Source organism: Dipodomys spectabilis, unplaced genomic scaffold (assembly GCF_019054845.1).
Source record: "Dipodomys spectabilis isolate Male_0828 unplaced genomic scaffold, ASM1905484v1 ptg000012l, whole genome shotgun sequence".
Classification (NCBI taxonomy): Eukaryota; Metazoa; Chordata; class Mammalia; order Rodentia; family Heteromyidae; genus Dipodomys; species Dipodomys spectabilis.
The window spans coordinates 3258111-3285393 of record NW_024870689.1 but is presented as its reverse complement, the minus strand read 5'-3'; the positions used below and the strand labels follow the sequence as shown (position 1 = coordinate 3285393).

The 27283-nt window shown below is 40.5% G+C and overlaps 1 long non-coding RNA gene across 1 annotated transcript; it reads left to right on the top strand.

Moving 5' to 3' along the window:
* The first annotated feature begins 2677 nt into the window (after positions 1-2677).
* LOC122094923 lies at positions 2678-25039 on the top strand. Its single transcript, XR_006144970.1, has 3 exons — positions 2678-2879; positions 4350-4423; positions 24859-25039. It is a non-coding gene; the product is annotated as an uncharacterized LOC122094923 (long non-coding RNA).
* The last annotated feature ends 2244 nt before the right edge of the window (positions 25040-27283 follow it).

The window sequence follows — 27283 nt, the reverse complement described above, 5'->3', positions numbered from 1 at the left end:
TGCTGTGTTGGCCTAAGGCTTCCCTGGTGGCCCACCAGCCTTCAGCAATGCCAGGTTACCAACATTTTGCAGCCGTGTCATTCAGTCCCAGAATGGTCACTTTGCAAAGAAAACAAATGTAAATCTGGTAAGTTGTCAGTTTTTATTTTTCTGTGTCGCATTATTTATTATTGTTTTCCTGTCAGCATTTGAGGCCCAGGAACCCAGGTTTGGCTTTGGATCCAGTGGTTGCACCCCAGCCTAGAGTGATCAATGCTGAGGCAAAATTGCCACTACCTGAGATCAAGCCCTGTGCTTGAGAAAATAAAAATACATGCATACATACATATTTAAAATATTTTAATATTTAAAATATTATGAGGCTCCTTAGCCTGGAATTCAGGCCATTGTTTTTGCCAGGCCTGGGATTTGAACTCAGGATGTGGGTAAATCTGTAGCACTGTGGGGGATGGAAAGATCACCGGGCTGGAAGACAAGAAAGTCAGGCCTGTTCCCAGGGCCTGAATTCAAATCCTAGCACTTGAAAAAATAATATTCATATATATTTGACATACATGATTCATATTTACATACACATGTTTATTGCATATTGCAGTTAGTGTATTCATTTTATTTTGTGTTTTATTTCTTATGTATTTGAGAGTGAGCATGATTACACATATAACATTTTGCATCCTATTACATAAGACATAGCTTTGCCTATGTATTCTACATCATTCCTGAGACCCAGGACTTTCATCGATACAGAAAACAAGTGGAACAATTGGCTTTTCGAACAGGATTAAGTTTTTGGCAATTCTCTGACTTGAACTCAGGGCCTAGCAGGCCCACTTCATGAATGGTTAAATGTTAGCACACCAGTCTGATGCAAGTGAAGTTGGCAGGCCAATTTGAGGACCTGAGATCAAGCCCTAGGAATGGCCAATATATAAACAGGTAGATGTTTAGATTGCAGTGTATGTGTGTGTTTGTTTGTGTGTGTGCGTGCATGTGTGTGTGTATTTACATATGTATATGCATCTATAAATATATACAGAGAGAGACAGATAGACATTTATGTAGAATCTAGTGTATAACCCAATATAAAGAGTGTTGTCTGTACCTTATTTTTATATATTCTATTACTACCAATTATTTGGTATAAAATTATGCTTCCAATTATCATGGCAGAAGAATTAACAAAGTATTAATTAATCAATGACCTATATTTATTGCATACAATCTTATACTGGAATGACTAGCTAGTTAGTAATTCAATTAATAAATTTCAAATATTCTATTAATGTTCCTATAGATAGGAATGAGTTTCCTAGGATCTTCAGCTGTGTGTAGGTGGCAGTCCTAGGATCGATCTCAGGCCCTAGGTGTCTGGTTTGGCTCAGGCTTCACTGACAGCCCCTCAGCCATCATCCATGCAAGGCCACATACAATTTTCAAGCCAAGTCATTGAGACTCAGGAGGGTCACAGTGCTAAGGAAACAAAAGTAAAAACTGTTGTGTAACATTTCCTGGTTTTTCCTCCTCCATTTTTGTTGGTTTAATGTATTTTTGCCAGTGCTGGGAGTTGAACTCTGGTCCTAGGATCCCTGGATCATCTGTGGGTGTAAAAGTTGCACCACAGCCTAGGGTAATCATGGTTTAAGACACAATAAAATGTTTCCTTGAGCAAAAGGAGCTCAGGGAAAATGTCTAGGCTCACAGTTCAAGCCCAGGACCTGACACAAAAAAAAGAGCCAGTAACTCCATGTGTCTGTGTATGTATGCATGCATTTGTGTCAGTGAAGATCCAGAGTTGCTATGAAGAACGGCACCCAGCTAGGAAATTTGCTTTGAATAGAATGATTTCATAGCACAGAGTGCTTTCAAGACAATCCATGTTTCGGGGCTCCCTCAGTGTTCCCAGTGTAGCCTGAGGGGTCTCCATACCCCAGGCTGCCGGAGGAAGTCGGCTTCATTATTGGAACAGGCAGACAAAAAGTTTCACTTCTGTAAAGCTGCATAACAAACAATTCATCCGGGCGAATTAATGAGGATGAATGTGCGCAGGTTCTGAAGGTCAGGAGGAAAAGGCCTGTTTGTACCCCAAGCTATCTCTCTCCCCAGTGGTCTGTTTTGATAGGAAACCTTCATTTGTGCCACCTTCTGTGGCAGGCCAAGTTCCCTGCACTCATTCCGTGTTGAAACAAACTGCTACAATTAATTCAAGAGTCCTTCTGGCAGACAATTAGGGAGCTGAACATAATGGAATGATATATTATTGGCAAAGGTGCCTCCATGTGGGGTGTGTGTGTGTGTGTGTGTGTGTGTGTGTGTGTGTGTGTGTGTGTGTGTGTGTGTGTGCATACACCATTCCTGGTGTTTGAACTCAGGACCTAACTGAAGAGCTAAAGTAATTCCATTTTAAGATCAAGCCCCCTGAGCTGTGCTGCCCTCAAAGTAACCCGCAAAGAGAGCTGTGCTGCCAAAGAGAAAAATAGTTCTCAGAAAAACCGCAGGTTGCCACCAACCCTGCCCACCTTTAAAGAACAGAACAGTTGCCCAGGTGTTCCAGCTGAAAAAGGGAAGTGTGATCAGGGTGGACATAAACCCCCTGAACTTGTGAACTTGCTTGTGTGGAAACCCCCTAAACTTGTTTGTTTGATGCTATAAAAGCTGTGTCAATTTTATGCTTGGGGCCTCTTAGCATCACCAGTTACCAAGTACACATAGGACCAAGCTCCAGCTTGCAATAAATGACTCTTTGCTGTTTGCATTGATCATGGTCTCTGGTGGTCTGAGAGGGGGCGTCTGAAATCTGAGCACTTTATGTGGGAGCTTGTCCGGGATAGCCCCCCCATAAGCCACACAGATACCTGATCAGCGAGTCGTCCAGCTAGCCGGTAAGAGGGGGTGCAGCTGCTTTATGTTGCGTGTTATGTGTTTGATTTGCAAGTAGGGATTTAGAGCTGGCAAGAAACGTTGGTAGATGTGCTTCAAGGTAGCCAGCAGGCGAGTTGAAGAAATTGCCTGGGCCCTTGGGGAAGCCTTCCCCAGTGGAGTCTCGCTTCACTCTGTCATCTTTTGGACCATGACTTGTCCGGCCTCTGCTACTCTGGGTTAAGGGTAGATTATCCACCTCCCGGGTAGGGACTCATTGGCCTCCGCCATCCTATGGGACAGGAACTCATCTGGCCTCCACAACCGTGGCTTAGGGGTGGATTCGAGCTCGAGATCAACATGCATGCTCTCTTTGTCTCATTTGTAGTTGCCATTTTAATTCAGCGCCTCTCTTTCTTTCCTTTCCTTGTTCATTTAACTTTCATTTTCGGATCAGCAGGCATCCTGGAGCCCCCCGAATGGGGTGGCCAGACGCTCCTTTCACCTCAGCCGCTCTCCCCGTTTTAATACATTTGGAATTTTAGGATGACATCAAAGGTTGACTTATTCTCTAGAAGAGGAGGCAGTGGGGGAAGGGAGAACCTGCAGGATCTAGCAATAACTTTGAAAGGGGCCTGCAGGGAAAACTCTAAGCCAGATGAATCTGCCACTGACCACCAAGTGCCACCAGCAAGATCTTAGCCTCGGGCCTTGGCCCAGAGGGTCTGAGTATGGGGGGGAGACTGTCAGTCTGAGGGGATGGCTTCCAGGGTCTTTTTTCCCTTGCCCCAAGATGACTGAGAATTCTCCTCCACCTTGGAAGGCCTCTGGATCAACATTTGCAGGAATCTAAAAAAATAAAAGATAAAAAGAAATCCTCTGGTGGTAAGATGTTGCCCAATTCATGGAGATCTGATTTTGTCTTTGTGTCCACTTGTCTGTCTTGTTTACTTTGGTGTCGTTTCTGTTCTATTTTTGAGGTGGGGGAATTCTGGGTGAGGGTGGCCAGCTCACTCAACAGATTCTGAATTCAGCTTGCTGATTGAGAATGGCGCAGTTCTAGTAGGAATGAACTGAGGGCCCATTAGTCCCCAACTCAGCTTTTGGCTGTTGTCTAGTTCTGTTTTAGAATTGGTACCTGTTTTACGTGTGGATTCTTGGTTTTTGTGTTTATTTATATTTTTGTTATTTATTTGAACATCTCTGAGGAAATAAAAGTTCTAGCCTCTGGCTGGGCTCAGCCACAGACCTGCTAGGCTCGCGTCACTGTGAGGTATGTAAGGTTGCTGGACTAGTCTGGTTCCTTTCAGGTCTTGGGCTGAATTTTCTCCTTGTGGAGGCTGCCTGAGCAGAGAGTGTGGTTTGTACCTGGTTTGGATTTTTCAGCGAGTCCTGATAATGTAACAATTTGTAAAGTGCTCTTGTCTAAAATTGGATAAAATTCAGGCCAGTTTAGTTTTAGGTGACCCCTTCAACCAGCCCTTCTCCAACAGGTGGGATTCAAAAGATCCGTTGATGAATTGCCTTGCTAAACAAGCGAGCCCTGGGAAAATGAAGCTTAACAAAGGTACTTAGTTTAAAAAAATACTGTCTTAAATTTTTGTTAAAAAAACTTTGAAAAAATCTATGTAAAACTGATTTTGATTTATGCACGCTTTAAGATCTGTGTGTTTTCTATGTGTTTGTAAACATGTTCAAGATAAAAATTGTCAACATGCTGTAAAAATTGGGTGAATTTAAGTTTAAAATGTAAAAGGTTAAGAGGTTTAGACATTACTAAAAATTTAAAAAACTTTCACATTGTTTTAAATGGCTTTTTAAGGATTCTTTAACGTAAAAATTAGAAAATCTGTTATTTTAAATTTTAATATTTTTAAATGCTTTGGCAGTTTGGGATTTAGTTCCCTTGGCTAAAATTTCAGGATAAATATTAAAAATTTAAATGGAAAGGTCAATTTAGCACTGTTACAAAACATGACATGTTCTGTCTGTCTAAAACTGTATTTTATTCAAACCTCCCTACCCCCAAAAAAAGGGAAAATTTAGAAGACTACCTAAGATCTATATTTAGGGGTGAGGCTGAATAGGCAGAAGTGTAGTTAAGCTGGTCATGCGTGGTGGGACCGACCTAGGGGGGGGGTGCTTCATAGATGGTGGGACTGGCCCTGGGAGGAGTCCACACATGGTAAAAGAGGGCAAGCTGGCACAAACGCAGTTCATCTAACCTTAAAGAGTCAGATTCCATAGGAGGGGCTGAGTTGCCCATCTTTGTTCTGTCCCTTTTCCCTGCAGATAGACCCTGAAAACATGATGGTTAAAATGAGTGATGTGATGATCTGATTAGTATTGCTAAAACTGCCCCTTGTATGTGTTAAAATTAAAATTAAAATGGCCTTCAAAAGAGGGTTAAAAAGTTTATTTGTATAATGTAACTTGCTTTCAATGATGTTCTACAATTAGGATGTTTTTAAAAGTTATAAAGGTGTTAAGCCTAGCTTCTTGGCATAGAAATGGTGATTGTAATTATTTTTTTCTAGATTATTATTTGTTTTTATTGTGAAAATACTGTACAAAGGGGTTACAATTACATGGGCAAGATAATGAGTACATTTCTTATCAAGCATTGTAGCATCCTCCTTTGTTTCCCCTTCCCATCCCATCCTTTCCCTATCCCCCCATTCAAGCCTCCAATCACCCCCCACAAACTTTACAACCAAAGTTGTAAAGTTCGTTTTCGACATAACGACTTGTACATCTCATTGTTGCAATATTTCCACCTGTATCCCTATTTAAACGATTCGTTTTTTCCCTTACCCTCCACAAATTATACTAACATCAAATACAGTGAAAGCAGGGGTTATACAATGGGGGAGGGACATACAAAGCAACAAAGATATCATCTTATAAATGTGTTAGAAACAATCGCATGAAAGAAAACAGCATTTGAGTACATATTTAGGGTTCATTTCCCTAACATAAATTTATCTGAGCTTTTCTGCTTGATTCAGGCATATACTATTTATTGGAAATAAGGAAAACCATGGGACCTATATTTCTTTGGGCCTGGCTTACTTCACTTAATATAATTTTTTCCAAGTCTTTCCATGTACTAACAAATGGGGCAATGTCATTCTTTATGATGGACGCATAGAATTCCATTGTGTGTGTGTGTGTGTCGCATTTTCTTGATCCATTCATCTACTGAGGGGCATCAGGGTTGATTCCATTTCTTAGCTATGGTAAATAATGCTGCAATAAACATATCGTGCTGGTACCTTTAGTGTGGTCTTGTTTGTGAACATTTGTGTAAATGCCCAAAAGTTGGATTGCTGGGTCATAGGTGAGCTCTATGTGGAGTCTTTTGAGGAACTTCCATACTCCTTTGCAAAGAGGTTGAACAAGTTTACACTCCCACCAACAGTGCAGTAGGGTTTACTTCTGTCCACATCTCCTCCAGCATCTGTTGTTATTAGAGTTCTTGATTATAGCCATTCTACCTGGGACGAGGTGGTATCTCAATGTTGTTTTGATTTGCATTTCTTTTATGGCTAGGGAGGTTGAGCATTTCTTAAAGTATGTATTGGCCCTTTTTCATTCCTCTTCAGAGAAGTTTCTCTTTAAGTATTTAGCCCACTTATTTATTGGGCAATTGTTTCTTTGAAGATTTGTTGTTGGGGGATTTAATTTTTTGAGTTCCAGGTATGTTTTAAATATGAGACCCTTGTCCGTTGTTGTATGGCTAGTGAAGATCTTCCCCCAATCTGTGGGCTTTCTATTGATCTTGCAAGCTATGTCCTTTGCCATGCAGAAGCTCTACAATTTCATGCAATCCCATTTTGTCCAACTTTTCTTTAATTTGTTGTCTTTCTGGGTCTCTATTAAGAAAATTTCAGCCTGTGCCAAGGAGAAAAAGGGTTTCTCCTATTCCATCCTGTAATGTTTTCAGTGTCTGCTTTGACTCTGATGTCTTTGATCCATTTGGAGTTGATTCTCATGCAGCGTGATATATAAGCATCTAGCTTTAGTTTTCTACAAGTAGTTAACCAAGCCAGCACCATTTACTGAAGAGGCTGTCTTTCTTCCATTCTATTTTTTTAGCCCCTTTATTGAAGATTAAATGGCTATAGGTCTGTAGGTTCATTTCTGGGTTTTCAATTCTATTTCATTGCTTCTGAGGTCTGTTCTTGTGCCAGTAGCAAGCTGTTTTGATTACTATGGCTTTATAGTCGAGTTTGAAATTTGGTATTGATATTCCTCCAGCACTGTTCTTTCTGTTGAGGATAGTTTTAGCTATTCTGGTTCTTTTATTGTTCCATATGACTTTTTGGATTGCCTCTTCTGTTTCTTTGAAGAATGAGATGGGAATTTCGATAGGTGTTGCATTGAATTTGTAGATAGCCTTGGGAAGTATTGCCATTTTCACGATGTTGATCTTTCCAATCCAGGAGCATGGGAGTTTTTGCCACTTCTAAGTTCTGTTTTGATTTCCTTTTTCGTTTTTAAAGTTTTCATCATTGAGGTCCTTCACTTCTTTGGTTAAGTTAATTCCTAGGTATTTTATTTTTTTGTGGGGCTATTACAAATGGAGTTGCTTTCCTAATTTCGGCAACAGTTTACTCAATGTTGGCATACAGAAAAACCATTGATTTTTGGGGGTTAATTTTATAACCTGCTACTTTGCCAAAGTTTTAAATCAACCTGAGTAATTTGGGAGTGGAGTCTATGGGATTCGTTAAATACAAGATCATGTCATCTGCAAAGAGGAAGAGTTTTATTTCTTTTTTCCCTATTTGGATCACCTTTATGTTTGCATCTTGTCTTATTGCTGTAGATAAGAATTCTAATACTAGATTGAAGAGAAGTGGTGATAGTGGACATCCTTGTCTTGTTCCTGAGTTAAGAGGAAATGACTTTAGTTTTTCACCATTAAGTATAATGCTGGCTGTAGGTTTGTCATATATAGCCATTATTGTATTGAGGAATGTTCCATGGATTCCTAATTTTTCCAGAACCTTCATCATAAAGGGGTGTTGGATCTTGTCAAATGCTTTTTTTACATATATTGAGATAATCATGTGGTTCTTATCCTTGCTCTTGCTTATGTGATGAATTATATTAATTGATTTGCGAATATTGACCCAGCTTTGCATCCCTGAAATGAGTCCTGTTTGATCGTGGTGTATGATTTTCTGGATGCGTTGTTTAAGACGACTGGCCAAAATTTTGTTGAGAAGTTTTGCATCAATGTTCATCAAAGTAATGGGTCTACAGTCCTCTCTCTTTAATGAGTCCCTGCCTGGTTTTTGGATGAGGGTTATCATAGCTTCATAGAATGAGTTCAGTAATGAACTTTCTCTTTCAATTTTATTTAAGAGTTGGAGAAATATTGGTGTCGGCTCTGTTTTGAAGGCCTTGTAGAATTCCACTAAAAAACCATCTGGTCCTGGGCTTTTCTTAGATGGGAAGTCTCTTATTGCTGTTTCTATGCCAATCCTTGATATGGGCCTGTTAAAATATTTTAACTCATCTTGGTTCATTTTTGGCATGTCAGTATTTGCTAGGAAAAGTCCCATTTCTGCCAAGTTTTCAAACTTATTAGCATAAAATTTTGAGAAGTTTTCCCTTATAATGTTCTGTATCTTGGTTGTTTCTGTGGTGATGTTTCCATTCTTATCACTGCGTTTATTTATTTGGGTGCGTTCTCTTCTTTTTCTGATAAGATTTGCTAAGGGTCTGTCAATTTTATTATTTTTTTTGAAGAATCAACTCTTTGGTTTGTTGATTCTTTCTATATTTTTTGGATTCTAATTCATTTAATTCTGATTTAATTTTAAGTATTTCTTTCCATCTACTGGATTGGGGTTTATCTTGCTCCTCTTTTTCAAGAAAGCTCAGATGTCTCATTAAATTGTTGGTTTCAGATCTCTCCATTTTGTTGATGTAGGAACTCAGAGCTATAAACTTGCCCCTGAGTATTGCCTTTGCTGTGACCCAGAGAAGCTGGTAATTTGCATGTTCATTGTTGTTGAATATCATGAACATTTGAATTTCCTTTCTCATCTCTTCCATGACCCACTCGTGAATCAGCAGTGTGTTGTTCAGCCTCCATGTGTTACAGGATTTTCTTTGGTGGCTTTTGGTGTTGAGTTCTAATTTTATTCCCTTGTGGTGTGAGAGAATGCAAGGTATAACTTCAATGTTTCTGAATTTGGACAAGTTTGCTTTGTGGCCTAAAGTGTGGTCTATTTTGGAAAATATTCCTTGTGCTGCTGAGAAAAACGTATATTCTGATGCTCCTGGGTGGAATATTCCATAGATGTCTGTTAAATCTAGTTGATCTATGCAGTTTTTTAGATCTCCGTTTTCTCTGTTGAGTTTTTCTGAGTTTATCTATCTAGTGGGGAAAGTGGTGTGTTAACGTCCCCAACAATTCAAGTCTTTGGAGATATTGGGATTTGGGGGAAAATAGTGTTTCTTGCATAATTTTAGGTGCTCTGTTGTGTGGTGAATTGTGATTGTAATTCTTGCATTAAGAATAAATTCCATATGATTTTAAAAGTTTTAATGTGTATTTGTTTTAAAACAAGCAGCCATGAGACTTCCAGATTTTTCTGTGCATGTGATAGTGTAGAATTGAACCCAAGGCTTCATATATATGGGGCAAACCCTCTACCACTGAGCCCAGGAATGACAAATGTAGAAATACAAATGTAGATTGTTACATATATATATGTATGTAAGCACATATATATATGTATAAAACAAGACACAGATGTCTGTATATTATCTAATTTTATATACTATATTACTACCAATTATTGATAAGTTATTCCTTCATTTATTTAAATATTACGGTTAAATACATAACAAAGTATTAATTGAAAATTAGTCAATGTACTATAATTATTGTGTATAATTTTATAATATAATCATAAACTAACTACTAATGTAATTATTACTTTACAACATTCCATTCGTATGGATGAATATCAGAATGTGTTTCTTAGGATCTCCTTCCATTCATAGGTGGCAGTCCTGGGATTCGCACCCCAGGCCTAGGTTGTTGGTTTGGGCTATGGCTTCCCTGATAGCCCACCAAACTTCAGCAGTGCAAGGTCATGTACACTATCTGGGCCCTGTCATTTAGACCCAGGATGGTTGCAATGCAAAGGATAAAACAATGTAATACCACCTTCTGGAACTTCCCAGTTTTGTACTTCTCCTTTTTTCCCCCCTCTGCATTTTTTTTCTTTTTTTTTGGTTTAGGGGCCAGAACTCTGGCTCTGGTGTTGTACCTCAACTTTTCAGCTCAAGGCTATCACTCTACCACTTAAGCCATAGCGCTACTTCTGGCTTTTTTCTGCTTATGTGGTGTTGAGGAATCGAACCCTGGGCTTTATGCATGCAAGGCAATCACTCTATTACTGAGCTTCTTTCCCAGCACTTCTCCTTTTTTGCCAGTCCAACGATTTGAACTCTGGTCGTAGGATCTCAGGATGGGCTGTGTGTCCAGAGGCTGCACCCCAGCCTAGGATGATCGAAGCTGACGCAGAGTTGTCACAAGCTGAGTTCAAGCCCCAGTCCTGGCCAAAAAAATCAAGGCTCTGGCTTGGAATTTGCACCATTTTTCTTGCAGGCCTGGGATTTGAACTCAAGGTCTGGGTAACTCTGTGGCACTGTTGGGAAGAGTAAGCTTACCGTCGTTGAAGACAAGAATTTCAGCCCAGTTTCCAGGCCCCGAATTCAAGCCCCAGCACTGAAAAAAAAATATTCGTATATGAGATCTATTTACGTACATGGGTTTATTCCATATGATATTTATTACCCTTGTTTTTTATTTTATTTAGTATTATTACATATATAATATTTATTTCATTTATTACAATTTATCACATGGATGTATTTGCATAAGGATTATAGATCATACTGAGACCCAGGACTTTCACAGAGAAGGAAAAACATGTGTCAAAATTGTCTTCTGACTCCACATATAAACTTCTGGCAATGCTGAGATTTTAATTCACAGCTCACAATGCCCAATTCATGAAAGGGTCAGTTGTACTACAAAAGCCTTTGGCAAACTGAGCTGCCAGCCAGTTCTGTGGAACAAGCCATAGTAATGGCTGATAGATATAGATAAAGATGTGGATATAGATATATAGACAGACAGAGAGGGAGAGTGAGAGATAGATAGATAGATAGATAGATAGATAGATAGATAGATAGATAGATAGATAGATGTGTAGTTTGCAATATATATGAGAGAGAAAATGTGAGGATATTAAATTATACATTTTATGAATTATTATTAAATTATGCCTCCATTTAATGAAGTAGCATTAATGTAAAAGTAGTCAGTATTTTTTAATTGGGAGAATCATACAAAGGAGCTAGAATGGAAGACATAATCAAATATTTTTCGTGTGGCATTCTATAAGAGAATCATGAACTAATTGCAAATTTATTTGTTACTTTTATAACAATCCATTAAGCATTCACATGAATAGGAAAGATTTTCTCAAGATCTCCCTCCATTTGTAGGTGGCAGTCCTGGCAATCAAATTCCAGGCCTGGGTAGTTTACTTCGAAATGCAAACCATTAGCATGACACTGTGAAGATTTTAGTTTGTCACAATGAAAAAAAGAACAAGAATAAACGAAAGCCAGGTGTTATTTACTCCTGCCTTTAATCCTAGCTCTTCAGGAATCTGTGAGGTAGAGAATGCCAGTTTGAATTCAGCCTGGACAGGAAGTCCACAGCACTCTTATTCGAAGTTATCAAAGGAATAAAAAATCTCCATGAATGGAGCTGTGGCTCAAGGGCAAAAGGAGCTCAGTCACAGTGCCTAGGCTCCTAATACAACCCCCGGACCTGCCTAAAAAGAAACAAACAAAAAAATCAAGTGACTCCATGTCTCCCCATATATGAACGGATGTATTTTTATCGGTGAAGGTCCAGAGTCCCTAAGATGAAAGGCACCCAGCTAGGAAATTTGCTTTGAATAGAATGATTTCATAGCAGAGACAGTGCTTTCAAGACAGTGCATGTTCCGGGGCTCCCTTCACTGTTCCCATTGTAGCCTGAGGTTTTCTCGGCACCAGGGACTGCTGAAGGAACTCTGCCTCATTGTTGGAACAGGCAGACAAAAGGCCTCACTCTTGTACAGTTGTGTAACAAGCAACTCCATCAAGGCCGATTAGTGAGGAGGAGTGTGGTCGGGCTCTGAAGGCCAGGAGAAAAAGGCCTCTTTGTACCCCAAGCCATCTGTTCTCTCCAGTGCTGTTTTCACAGGAAGCCTTCATTTGTGCCACCTCCCATGGCAGGCCAAGTTCCCTGCACTCATCCTGTCTTTTTGTTAGACTATGTTCCAGTGCTGAAATAACCTGCTACAATTAATTCAAGCATCCTTCTGGTAGACAACAAGGGAGCTTAACCTAATAAAATGCTTCATTATTTGCAATGGTGTATTCCTAGGTTTCTGGAAGCTTGTTAAATCTAAGCACATGTTTAATATCACAATGCTTCCTGTCATTTAGGGCTGGTGAAGCTCATCAGGTTTTGAAACCTTTGACCTCTCCGAGTTAGGCTCTGGGTGGCTAGGTTTCAGGGTTGAACACAGAGTCTGGGTGCTGACCATGAGCTCAGAACTGGAGCTCAGTGCTTTAACAGTTGGTTTCAGAGCTTCACTTCTGGTATCTGTGTGTGTGTGTGTGTGTGTGTGTGTGTGTGTGTGTGTGTGTGCAAACACTTGTCCTGGAGCTTGAAATCAAGACCTGAACACTGTACCTGAGTTTCTCCAATACAAGGATAGCACTCTACCACTTAAGCCACACAGGCACTTCAGACTTCTTTCTAGTGATGTGGTACTAAGGAATCAAACCCAGGGATTCATACATGCAAAGCACTCTACCCCTAAGGCACATTCCCAGCCCTCAAATTCAGGTTTATTTCTTTCTTCTCTTGGAAGTTGGAGGAATTGATTTCTAGGCCTGGGTGCTGTCCTTGAGCTCTTCAGCTAAAGCCAAGTGATCTATCACTTGAGCTACAGCACCCCTGCAGGTTTTTGGTAGTTCAGTGGAGAGAAACCTTTCAAGGAATTTCCTGCCCAGCCTGGTTTTGCGCTGTGATCATCAGCTCTCAGGCTACTGAGTAGCTAGGATGACAGGTGCAAATCACTGGCGCCCAGCTTCCATTTCGTGTTTCTAAGTGGTGAATAGGAGATAGTAGTCTCTTAGGACCTTTTGTGTCTGGGATAGTTTGGAACCCAGATCGTCAGGTCTCAGCTTCCTTAGTAGGCAGGATGACAGACCTAAGCTGCAGATCCTAGACTGTAACACTCTGTTGCAAGGGGGTTCTTGGCTCCACGTGATAGGGAGCTAGCGATGAGCCCAACAGGGAAGGGTCAGTGGCTAGGCCCTGAGTTCAAAGTTCATGACTGAGAAAAATAAACCCAAACAATTGTCTGTAGGAGACAACTCACTAGAGTTAGGAAATACATAATTTTGGCCTTGATATGGGGATATATCTGAGCCTCAAATTTCTCATCTGCACAATCATCTTACTTGTGGAACTCTTATAAGAACCAGATGAAAAATATGCACCGTGTAAAGGACTCAGCACACAACACATCATAAAGGACTCATCAAATAGCTGTATCCCACACACTGTCATTAGAATTAGAGTGCTTTCATCAGTATCACCATTCTTTCAGAATCACATCACAAACCATACAAAGTTCACATCTAATGATTTTGAGGGGTGGGGTTTTTTTGGAGGAGGTGGAGTCAGCCACAGGGATTGTATTGAAAGTTTGGGGGTACTGTCCTACGATCTTTTGCTCAAGGCTAGAGCTCTACCACTTTGAGCCACAGCTCAGAGTTTTGCTGACTTCCTGCCAGGGCTGGATTTTAAACCCATCAGGGTCAGATCTCAGTCCCCACGTACCTTGGATGACAGGGGTTAATGAGCCAGTGGCATCTGGTTCTGTGGAGCCATTTACCTCTGGCTAAGTCAGGTTAGATGGCAGCTGTCAGCAACAGACTCCTGGCTTGCTCTATGATGAGGTATTTGCAGTGCTATCATTATATAGTTGCAGTAAAAATATTCTATCTTTATTTGGTGCCATTCCTGGGTCTTGAGTAAGAGTCTAGACACAGTCCCTAAGCCTTTATGCTCAAAGCTAGAGCTTTGAGTGGATGATTGTTGTAATTTTTCCTGTGGTATCTCTGATATTATTGATTTGGGTCTCCTCTCTTTTGTTCATTACTCTTGCCAGTGGTCTGTCAGCTTTATTGAGATTTTTTTAAACAGCTTTTTGTTTTATTAATTTTATTAATAATTTTCTTTGTATCTCATTAATTTCAGCTCTTATTTCAGTTATCTTTTTCTGTCTAGCAACTTTAGGTTCAATTTTTCTTGCTCCTCTAGCAGTTTTAGTTGCATCATAACATTGTTTACTTGGTCTATGTTTTCTTTTTTTAATTTTTTAATTTATTTTTATTGTGAAAATACTGTACTGAGGGGTTACAATTACATGGGCAAGATGATGAGTACATTTCTTATCAAGCATTGTAGCCTCCTCCTTTGTTTCCCCTTCACATCCCTTACCATCCTCCCCCTGCCCCCCCACCCAATCCCCCCTGCTCCCCCTCTTCCCCCACCAAAGTTGTAAAGTTAGTTTTCGACATAACGACTTGTATATCTCATTGTTGCAATGGGTCCACCTGTATCCTTACTTAAATAATTTGTTTTTCCCCTTCCCCTCCACAAATTATACCGACATCAAATACAGTAAAAGCAGGGGTTATACTGTGGGGGAGGGACATACAAAGCAACAAAGAAATATTCTTATAAATGTGTTAGAAACAATCGCATGAAAGAAAAAAAAAACATTTGAATACATATCTTAGGGTTCATTTCCCTAACATCACCTTATCTGACCTTTTCTGCTTGACTCAGACATATACTAGATATTGCAAATAAGGGAAACCATGGGACCTATGTTTCTTTGGGCCTGGCTTAATTCACGTAACATAATTTTTTCCAAGTGTTTCCATTTCCTAACAAATGGAGCAATGTCATTCTTTCTGATGGAGCATAGACTTCCATTGTGTATATATACCACATTTTCTTGATCCATTCATGTACTGAGGGGCATCTGGGTTGGTTCCATGTCTTAGCTATGGTAAATAATGCTGCAATAATCATAGTCGTGCTGGTAGCTTTAGTGTGGTCTTGTTTGTGATCATTTGGGTAAACACCCAGAATTGGGATTGCTGGGGCATAGGGGAGCTCTATGTGGAGTCTTTTGAGGAACCTCCATACTACCTTCTAAACTGGTTGAACAAGTTTACACTCCCACCAACAATGAAGTAAGGTTTCCTTCTGTCCACATCCCCTCCAGCATCTGTTATTATTATAGTTCTTGATTTTAGCCATTCTAACTGGGGTGAGGTGGTATCTCAATGTTGTTTTGATTTGCATTTCTTTTATGGCTAGGGAGGTTGAGCATTTCTTCATGTGTCTATTGGCCATCCATCTTTCCTCTTCAGAGAAGTTTCTGTTTAAGTCTTTACCTCACTTATTTATTGGGCAGTTGTTTCTTTGAGGATTTGTTATTGGGGGATTTAATTTTTTGAGTTCCAAGTATATTTTAAATGTGAGACCCTTGTCCGTTGTATGGCTAGTGAAGTTCTTCTCCCAATCCGTAGGCTTTCTATTGATCTTGATATGCATGCTGAGAGCAATAAATTTGCCCCTCAGGACTCCTTTCACTGGGTCCCATAGGTTTCTTTCTGATGTATTTTCATTTTCGTTGAATTGTAGGAACTTTTTAATTTTTTCTTTAATTTCTTATGTAACCCATGTATTGTTCCAAGAATGTTGTTTAATTTCCATATGTTTAAGTTTTATCTACTTTATGCCTTGTTATTGAGAACCAGTTTGATTCCAGTATGTACAGATAGAATACAGGGTACTATGTCGATCCTCTTGTATTTGCTTAAATTCCTTGTACGAACTAACAAATGATCTATTTGAGAAAAAGTTAGGGAGTTTGCAAGAATAAGACCCTGCTGTTGGGAATGCCTGTAATTCTAGCTACTGAGGAGGCTCACATCTGAGTATTCAGTTTTAAAGCCATCCCAGGCAAGAATGTTCATGAGGATTTTCTTGGGTAGTTCAGCACCACACCCTGCCTCAATTCTGTGGCTGTTCACCTTTGCCAGCATGGGCTGGGCTGAGCTGCTTATGCAAATCAGTATGGAGAGATGCTGCACCCCACTGCACGTCTGTAGTTGTTCACAGCCGCTGTCGATGCCACTGCTGCTGCCACAACTGATGCACTGCTTGAGCTGCTGCCACTGCCCCAGGATCAGCTGGGCCACATATGCAAGCCAGACACTCCACCACGAGTCAGGTGTTAGACACTGCTCTGCCTCTGGCTTGGCTGGGCCGCTTATGTGGGTCAGTATGGAGAGGCACAAACCACCAGGGGTCTGGAGTTGTTCACTGCAGCTGTCGCCACCTTAGCCACCGCTGCCGCCCTGGGCTGGTCTGGGCTGTTCCTGTGGGCTAGTGCCAAAAGGCATCGTGCCCGGAGTCTTGGTGGTTTGCTGCCACTGCCAGTTGCTGCTGCTGCTGCTCCAGGTTAGGCTAGGCTGTTTACACCAGCAGGACAGAAGTACCACAGTGTGAGTCTAGGGTCATTCACCACTGCTGAAAGCTGCTGCTGTTCCAGACTGGATTGGGCTGCTTGCACCAACCAGGCAGAGGCGGCATGCCAGGGCCACTGAGGGAAGTCTTCATGCCGGCTCTGCATTTGAGATTTCTGTTTGTATTCTCTGAGTTGGCACTGTACCTTGGGAGTCCTCTGGGAGCCTTGGGATGCTTGCCTGTGTGTGGTCTTTGGAGGGTCCAGAGCCAGGATACTTAAGCAGCCTGGCACGAATCCCCACAACTTAAGCTGCTCAGCACAGAGCCCCATCACCAACAAGGGGTGGGGGAAGGGTCTTCCCACTTTACTGTCTGTGTAGGTTTTTCCCTTTTCTTTTATCACTTCCTATATCTCTCTGAGCAATTGCATTTTTTGGGGGGGGAGGGTGTCACTTGGTGAAACAGAGCATTGAAAGCCAAACACTGTTTTTGGTTGGAGAGAGCTGTGGTGTTTCCCTGCTGTTCCATTGCCATCTTGGCCCCTCCTTGTCAGGTGGAATTTTTCTTAGGCGGCAAGTGGGCCTTGGTTACCAAAGGATAGGTACATAAAAGAATATGTTGTAAAGCCAGCAATTTGTAGTTAGACATTTCTGTTAATATAGCCTTCACAAGATTAGGGAACAAAGCAGGTGGTCTATCCTAAAGTATTTCAAAGGGATTAAATTCTTTAACATAATGGCTACATCTTGCTTGAAGAAGAGCAAAGTGAAGGAGACTTACGTAGCCATGGCCAGTCTCTGTATTTAATTTAGTTAAAGTTTCCTTTAAGGTCATACTCATTCTTTCTAGTGCCTTGAACTCTGAGGTCTATATATGGATTGTAACTTCCAATTTATTGCTAGGGCATTAGTTAATAATTGAGAACTTAGGCCATGAATGCAGTGCCAACTTCAGACCCCACACCTAAGGGTAAGTCAAATCAAGGAATTATTACATGCCTCAGCTCAGCCTGAAAAAGTGTCCACTATTATAATAGATACCAATACCCATACTTTCCAGGCTTTACCTCTATGAAGTCCACTTGCCCAATTCACCATCTGAGGTTCCTCACATATGAATTCTTTCCATATGTTCCAGCTTTTCAGCTTTTACCTGTTGGAAATTACCTACACACATTACAAAGGATTGTCAGGCTGAGGCCCTACTGGTTTTCAGAACAGTCTTAGGCAATAGCCTCGGGCAATTTACCTTGGTGCAAATATATACATATAAACTGACAGCTTAAGCCTGTATGCATTTTTCCCAAGTTTAGTTTCAAAATTTGCACACTTATTACCACTGTTTTTGCTTCTTCCTTTAATGTTAACAACTAGTAGCTCTAGAGACCCCGTTGGTTTTAGAGTGGTCTCCCAAGCTACCTAACCAGCTCAGATGTTTCTCTGTATCTTAGGGTCTCTAGTTTCTTTAACTCCTGTATAGTACTCTGAACCTTGGATACTTCTTCCATTTTATTCTCCTCCTTTTCTCTCAAACTTGCTTTCATGATCCCACTCTCCTTCTCAATGTGCTCCTTAACCTGCAAATGTTTTGGCAGGGTCACATGAGAGTTCCTTTGACTGGCCAACTGCTGTTCCTTCTCACAACCCCTTTGCTTGCTCTTCAGCTCCTTCCTTAAGTTCACAAAGGTGCTATTGAGAGGTAAATTTTCCCACCTCCACCTGTTCCATTGGGACATGATATTTCTGCATTACATTTATGGTGAAGATCTCAGCAGTCTTTTTGGCTTTTTACTCTAGTAGTTTCTCTTTCTAGTTTTCCACTTCACTGTATTTTTGTGACAGATCTTTCAACTGTTTGTTTAGCGCTTCTGTTTTTCTTCCCAATTCTCTTTTCCTTTCCCCGGCATTCTTTATCAGACCATGTGGTCCTTTAACTCTTACTGAAGAGTAACAATCTCTTTCTTGAGCCTGATATTTCCTGTTCACTTTTCTTGGCCTCATCTTCTATGACATAGCACTTCCTCGTCTTTCTCTATATCTATTCTTATCTTCTTTCTCTGTTGTTTTGAATATCTGGTGACACTCTTCAAAGCTTATAATCAACATGTACTTCAGCCTAATACATTCTTATATTAGGTCCAGCTCTTTTATTATGTCCACTATTTCTTAATGAAGCATCAGTATCTCTTCTTGGCCTCACTTGTGGTTAGCAAGGATGGTATCATTGCTGTCTTGTGCTTCTGTTGGCCTCTGACCTGTGGTCTCCTAACTTGCCTCATGCTCACCCAGGCTAATGTACTTGAATTTCATTTAATTCTGACTGTTTTCTAGGTTCCTTTTGAGGATTTTCTTCTCATTTTTGACTCTCACAAGTTCGTAATTTATATCTTCAAAGCTTTTCTTCACATCAATAATTCTCTGGTTTCTCCAGTGCACTCTTCTATTTGCTTTTAACCTCTTAGTGGGTTTTGTTTAGCACATATTGGAGATTCAGTATTTTATAAACTGTGTTTTGAGATAGAAGTGTGTGAATTTTTTCTTTGCCACATTTCTTCTTAATTTTATAGGGCTGTTTTTAAATTGAACACAGTTGGAATTCAGAGCCTCAAGCTCCTTTGCATGTTTCTCCAGAGATACCAATCACATTTTCCAGGTGTTAATGGGATTACATAACCTGTCATTTTCAATCTTTCTCCCCCTTGGACATTCCTTTTTCCAATGTCCATTTTTCTTGCAATAAGCACACTGATCTAGTCCTAGAGGGTCCCTACTGCCATTTGCAAATGAATTGTACTGTCTTTGCCAAGGGTTTCTTGATCCCTATTCTGGTGCTCCTACCAAAACTCAAACTCCCTTCTTACTCTTTTTTTTTCCAGGGTACCTCTGTTGTCAAACACCCACTGGGCAACCACTTCCAACTCAAAATACACCTTTCCCTCAAAACTTTATAACTTTTGAAGCTTTCTTCTAAGATATGGGGCTGACTAACAAAAGCCATATTTAGGGCTCTTTGATTCTCCAAGGCTTCAAGATCTATAGGCCTATAGGTCCTATAGGCTTCTGGGAGAAGTTTCAGAAAAGCATTAGGGTACTCACTGGGGAACTCTCCCATCTCACTCACCTTTCTGGCTTTCCAGCCTCTGCGGTATCACTGCTAACCAAACCTGGCAATAATTGGTAAGCACCTCCATACCTCAATTGCTGTTAGTCTCAGCTTGGATAAATCTGGGGAAAGACTTGATCCAAATGGTCTGGTTCAATAGTGGAGCTACTGTCCGGTCCAGGGACCACATTCAAGTTACTGAGCAGTATTCACTCCCTTTTCTACCAGGTGAAAATCATCTGTAAAGTTTGCTCGCACTCATCCCAGTTGTGCGTGTGTGTGAAAATTACTGTCTCTAATGAGGTAATGAGCCCTGGTTGTTGTTTTTTCTGAAAAGGATGGATTTTGCTGTTTCCAGTAATACAGGTCACTAGTTGTAAAGGGACCATATATTAAAAAGGGGACCTGCCCACCATCTCCTCCATGTTCCCGTCTCAAGGGTAATAAGGGTAACACACCATACTGTACCACCTCAGGATGGTACAAGTAACCAATTTTCGCATGGGAGGACTTAACATTAGAGGTGCTGATGGCAAAGAATAGGAGAAAGAGTACATCAGTGCATCTTCCTCTGAGGGATTCTGTAACCCTGGGGGAGAATATTTTTTGGATATGACAAATTTAGGCCTTGTTCTCCCATCCTGAGAAAAGGAGTAACAGAGGGTCATACAGGACACAGAACTATCAGCATGCACACACAGAACAATAGCCACAGACACTTAACCCACATGCCCCAAACCTCTCAATGTTGACCTCTATAGGAGGTCCCAGATGACAGAGAGGACATTCCAGATTGCCTCTTGAGGAGGTTGCGGATGACCTCTGGAGGATGTCACATATGTCCTCCTTAGGAAGCCCTAGATGACCTCTCATGGATGTTCCAAATGGTTTCCCAAGGAAGTGTCAGATGACTTCCAAAGGTGGTCCCAGATGTCCTCTCAATGAGGCTGAGATTACCTCACCAGTAGCTCCCAGATGGCCACTCAAGGAGGCCACATATGAACTCCAGAGAAGGTTCAAGATAACCCTCTTGAGAAAGCCACAGATGACATCCTATATGGCTTCTCAAGAAAGTTCCAGATGATGTCCGAAGACAGCCATATATTTCTTATCAAGGTAACCTGAGATGACCTCCAAAAGAAGCTCCAGATGACCTCAGGAGGTGGTCCTAGATTGCCTCTTAAGGAAGCCCCAACCCAGATGCCCCTCAGTAGATGAATGGATCAAGAAAATGTAGTATATATACACAATGGAATTCTATGCCTCCACCAAAAAGAATGACTTTGCCCCATTTGTTAGGAAATGGAAAGACTTGGAAAAAATTATATTAAGTGAAGTAAGCCAGGCCCAAAGAAACTTAGGTCCATGGTTTCCCTTATTTCCCAATCACTACTTTTATAGAGGTCTCAGCTGACCTCCTGAGGAAGCCCCAAATGACCTCTGGAGAAAGTGCAAGATGGCCCCAGGAGAAGGCTCCAGATGACCTCCAGGGTAGGTCTCAGATGGCTTCTCAAGGAAGTTGCAGATGTACTCTTGATGAGGTTCCAGATGGCTTCCCAAGGAAGGGCTACATGACCTCTCAAGGAGGTTCCAGATGGCTTCCCAAAGAAGCCCTGCATGACCTCTCAAGGAGATCCCAGAGGGGATCCCCAATCAGGCTGGCAAGCTTGCCCACACACCCCTAGAGGACCCTAAATGACTTTTTGTCTATGATTCTCCTCCGGAGACAAACACTTGAGGTAGACTCTCAACCCTGAGTGCTGACACTCTCACCTATGGGGATTTTTCCCTGAGGCCAAGGCCTGATGCCATCCAAATGGATTATCTCGATGGGGGTCTCCAAAAATTAAGACCTCTATAGTTCAAGAGAATCCATAGAGACACATTTAATATCATAAATGTTCTCCTAACCACCAACCCCCAAAATTATGAAATCCAAAACTCCAAACATCAAAGGACCAGCCTTTTTTACCCTTTCTTTTGTCTTTCCACTACAGAACTATACTTCCTTCGAGGTCTTTCCCTTTCTCCCTTCTACCAGTTCCTTCTTCTCTTCAGGCCTCTTCACTCTCCACAGGCCTGAACTGCTTTGAATGGGTCGTCAGTTGCCATCCTTTACCTCCTGCCCTACCTCAACTTCTTCTCCTCCCAGGTCTTTCTCCTTCTGCTATCAAACCACTTCCTTCCTTACAGGACTTTTCCCTTTTTCTCTCTCCTTCTATTGCTCTGAACCAGAAGCCTATATAACGTCTGTACCCCTTCTTCACTCCAACTGCCTAACAGTTTTCAACTGTCAAATCCCAAACTGCCTACAGTCAAATTACTTCTCCACAGCTCAGCACGTGATGATTATTGCCACAGCCCCTCCCACAGAATGCCCCACCGTCTTTGGTGGCATACTTCATCCTCTCCAGCTGGCCAGGAGATGGGGCCACACTGGTTATCTAAGCCTGTAGATTATCGGGGCCCTGCTGATTATTACAGTATCCTCCTTGTGAACTAGTAGCAATTGAAATTGGAAATTTGATTGTGATATTACAAATTCGTTGTGACATCACAAACACATGTTGACATCATCACCACCACGACATCACAAACCCATGTTGACAACCTTTTCATTGTGACAACATGATTCCCTTGTGACATCTCAAACCTATTATGATCTCTTAGCTTCTTTGAAAAATCACATGCCCTTTTCAACATCAGTCCCTTTGTGTACCCATATCCTTGTTGTTAACTAATGACAATGGAAAGCAGACATGCCATTATAACATCAAAAAGTGTTTGTGACATCCTCAACAGTATGACATCACATTTTCATTATAAGCGCATCACCTCATTGTGACATAATCAAACTCAATGACATAATCGTATTATGACAACAATTCTCATTTTGACATCATAGACACATTGTGAATTCCTATTCTGTGATTTCATTGTATTTCATATGTGGCATGAGAGTTGCTATCAAAAACGCATTTTTGTGCCTAAATAACCATTTTGACATCATAATCACTTTGTGCCATCACAGTGCCATTGTGATGTCACTAGCACAATGTGACAGCACAAACTTCTCCTCTCCTCCTAACATTTGTGACATGCTGACATTGTGATATCAGATTTTTGCCCTCATAATTTGTTTTCAACCTCATATTTCATGTATGACATTAGATACCAGAAATCCACTGTGACATCATGACCATTGTGACATCACACTGACAGATGTAATGATCATAGTGTCACATTGTGGCATCACAAAAGATATTGATGTCACAATTAATTGATTATGACCTACAGGTAAGGGGTCAGAATAGGTCTATGATGTCACAGTTGGTTGGTGATATCCAAATGGCATAAAGGATCTCATTTATCATGAAATCACAGAGAATATGAGTTCCAAAACAGACTGTGCTATCTCCAAAGGCATGTGTTGTCACAAATGTGATGAAGTCCTTGGAGGATTGTGATGTCACAGTGTGACACAATATTTATGATATCTGTCAGTATGATGTCACAATGATCATGATGTCACAGTGGATTTCTGATATCACATATCGTAACTGAAATATTATAAGGTTGAAAATAGATTACGAACTCATAAAGGGCCTAAGACATCACAATTGCAGAACATCACAAGACTTATGAGGACAGGTCAAGTTTGTGATGTCAGTGTGTTAGTGATACCACCATGGCACTGTGATAACACAAAGTGATTGTGATGCCATACATTTATGAGATCACAATGGTTTTCTGATATCAACCCACAGGCCACATCATTTGAAAGAGAATGAAATAGAATAGACATTTACAAGGTATCTATGACATCACAATGATAATATAATGTCATAATGCTATGAGGTCATTGTAAATTGGTGATGTTGCAAGGAGATAATGGTGTCACTCTGATGATGGGGTACCAAAGGTTTGTGATGTTACAATGGCATATATGAATACAATTGTCATGTGTTCACAATGAGGATATGGGTATACAAAGGGACTGAAATGTCACAAATGTCATGTTTGTTTTCAAAAGTACTTAGGCGCCATGATAGCTTCATGATACACAGTTGTGATGAGTTCACAATAGGTTTTTGATGTCATGATGATTTTGTAATATCTTAAACACATGTCCAATTTCAATTGCTTTTTCACAATGTGCATACAAGTTCACAGAAGGAGCTTGAAGTCCTAATGGACATGAATTTTTAAAAATGTTATGAGGCCATATTAGGTTTGTGAATACACAATGGGACATTAATATCACCATGGCAATGTCAACTCACTGCATCATGTCAAAATATTATTTTGGTGTCACAATTAGTTGATGATGCCACATTGGTGATGAGGTCACAAAAGATTGCTGATGTCACAATGTGTGAGGCATGTCAAAATGACATAATGTTTCTCAATTGTCTTTAACTTACAATGAGTATCTGAGTTCACAGAAGGACTGTAGTTTTTCCAAAAGTATGTGTTGTCACAAGTATATTGAAATCCAAAAAGGTTTGTGATGTCAGAATTTGACGCAATGGTTATGACATCTGGCAGTGTGATGTTACCATGGTCATGATGTCACTGGGAATTTGTATCCACTGGGAATTTGAGGTCCACAACAGATCATGAGGACAAAAAGGCTTAAAAAAATTGCAGCATGTCACAACATTTATGATGACAGGATAGGTTTGTGATGTCATGGTAGGTTAGTGATATCACAATGACAATGTGATGTACAAAGGGGTTGTGATGTCACAATGGTTATGATTTCAAGATTTGTTTATATCAACCTACAGGCCACATTTGAAATGCAATGAAATCACAGAAAAGGCATTCATAATGTGTCTATGATGTCACAATGACAATGTGAAGTTATAATTCTATCATGTTATTTTACTTTTGTGATTTCAGAATGAGCAGATGGTGTCAAAACTACAATGTGATGTCACAATTGTGATGATCTCACAAACTTTTTGTTGTTAAAATGTCATGTTTGATTCTCAATTGTCAATATTTCATGGTGGGGATTTGGGTACACAAAGGGACTGTGATGTCACAAAACTATGTATTTTTTTCAAAGGTTATAAGAGGTCATAATAGGTTTGGGATGTCACAATGTGATCCTGGTGTCAAAAACAGCAATGTGATGTTACAATGTGTTTGTGATGTCACAGTGTTGGTAAGGTCACAATGGGTTAGTTATATCATGAGTTTGTAATACCACAAATTTGTCCAATTTCAATTTCTCCTAGATCACCATGATACACTTAATAACCAGCAGTGACCCTATCATCCATGGGAACAGATAGTCATCATGGCCTCCTGGTCTGGACCACAGGAGAGGCGGGTGCATGCAGCTGAAGGGAGCAGCACATGCTGCTGAAGGAGATAGGTTGTCAAGCCCCACATTGTGAGCTGCCATGAAGTGATTGGGCATGGACATTTGGGAAGTGATGATTGAAAACTGTTATGCAGGAAACATACTGCAGTGGGGGAAGGGTACAGCCTATACATAGGCTGCATGTTCAGAGCAACAGAAGGGGAGAGAAAAGAGGGAAAGGCCTGGAAGGAAAGAAGTAAAGAGGCTGCAGGAGGGTAAAAACCTGGGAGGAGAGGAAATTGAGGGAGACCAAGAGGTGAAGGATGGCAACTGGCCACCTGGACAGGGCAGGGCAGGCCTGTCAAGAGTAGAGAAGCTTGAAGAAAAGAAGGGAATGGTGAAAGGAAAAAAATGAAAAGACCTGAAAGTTATGACAGGTCTGTAGAGAAGGAGGATGAATAGAAAGAAAAAAACCTTGTCCTTTGAAGTTTGGAGCTTTGGAGATCATTATTTTTGGGGTTGCTTATTTGCAGGCCAGATAACAAATGGTTGGGCTGCTCTTTGGAGGTCTGAGGGTTCATGGTTGAAGCTGCATTTAGCTGTGGGCATCTAGCCAGGTCAAGGTAGACACTTGTTACAAAATTTATGAGGACGAGAGGTTTGTGGTGTTACATTGCATTAATAATATCACAATGTCAATATGAGGTCACAAAGGGATTGTAATATCACAATGGTGATGTGGTCACAATGGGTTTCTGAAATCAACCTATATGTCACATTAGAGATATAATGAAACCACAGAAAAGGCAATCACATTGTCTCTATGACCTAACAATGAAAATGTGATGTCATAATGCTATGATGTCATTGTCATTTTGGGATGTCACAATGATTTGATGGTATCATAACAACAATGTGATCTCACTCTGGAGATGATGTGACAAAGTGTTTGTAATGTTACAATGGCATGTCTGATGTCAGTTGTCCTTTGTTCACAATGAGGATATGGTTACCCAAAGGGACTGTGATGTCACAAGTACCATGTGCTTTTTCAAAAGTGCTAAGAGGTCACAACAGATTTGGGATGTCACAAGGTGACCGAGATATCACTGTGGCAATGTGATGTCACAATGGGTTTGTGATGTCACAGTGGTGATAAGGTCACACTTGGATAATGGTGTCACAATGAATTTGTAATATCACCATTACATGTCCAATTTCATTCTACTAGATCACAATGAAGATACTAGTTCACATAAGGAGCTACAAGTCAGAAAGGCCATAAATTTTGTAAAATATTATGAGGAAATAATTGGTTGGTGAAAATGCAATGGTGAAAACCCCATTGGTAATGTGATGTTACCATTACATGGGATAGTATTGTTTTGAAGTCACAAATTGTTGGTGATGCCATACAAGTGATGAGGTCACATAGGTTTGTGATTTCCCAATGAGATGGTGATGTCAAAATCTCATGCCAGATCTCTAATTGACAATGAATATATAAGTTCAGGAGGGTTAATGATGTATCCAAAGGCATATGTTGGCACAAGTGTCATGAGTCTTAACAGGTTTGTGATGTCACAATGTGACTCAGTGGTCATGATATCTGGCAGTGTGTCACAGCAGTCATGATGTCACAGTGGATTTCTGATATCACATGTCATACCTGAAGTATCATGAGTTAAACAATTTATGCACTCAGAGAGGCCAAAGGGATCACACTGGAAGCATGTCAAAAATTTATGAGAATAAGAAAGTTTGTGATGTCACAGTGGGTTAGTGATATCATAATTGCAATATGGTGTCATCAAGGTATTGTGATGTCATAAACATTATGTAGTCACAATGTATTTCTGATATCAACAAACCTGCCACTTTTGAAATAGAATGAAATCACAGAATAAGCATTCCAATGTGTCTGTGGCATCACAATGACCATGTGATATCATAATGCTATGATGTCATTGTTTTATGATGTCATGATGGGCTGATGCTGTCATAATGACAATGTGATATTACACTGGTGATGATGTCATAAAGGTTTTGCGATGTTAAAATGACATGTCTCATCTCAATTGTCATTAGCTCAAAATAAGGGTATGGATACCAAAAGACCTGTGATTTCGCAAAGGCCATGCTTTCTTTCAAAGCTTCTGAGGTCATAATAGGTTTGGGATGTCACAATGTGATCATGGTGGCACAATGTCAATGTGATATCCCAATGATTTTGTGATGTCACCACGGTGATTAGGTCACAATGGTTTAGTGATGTCTCATCAAGATTGTAATATAACAATGACGTATACAATTTCAATTTCTTCTAATTCACTATGAGGATAATGTAATAACCAGTG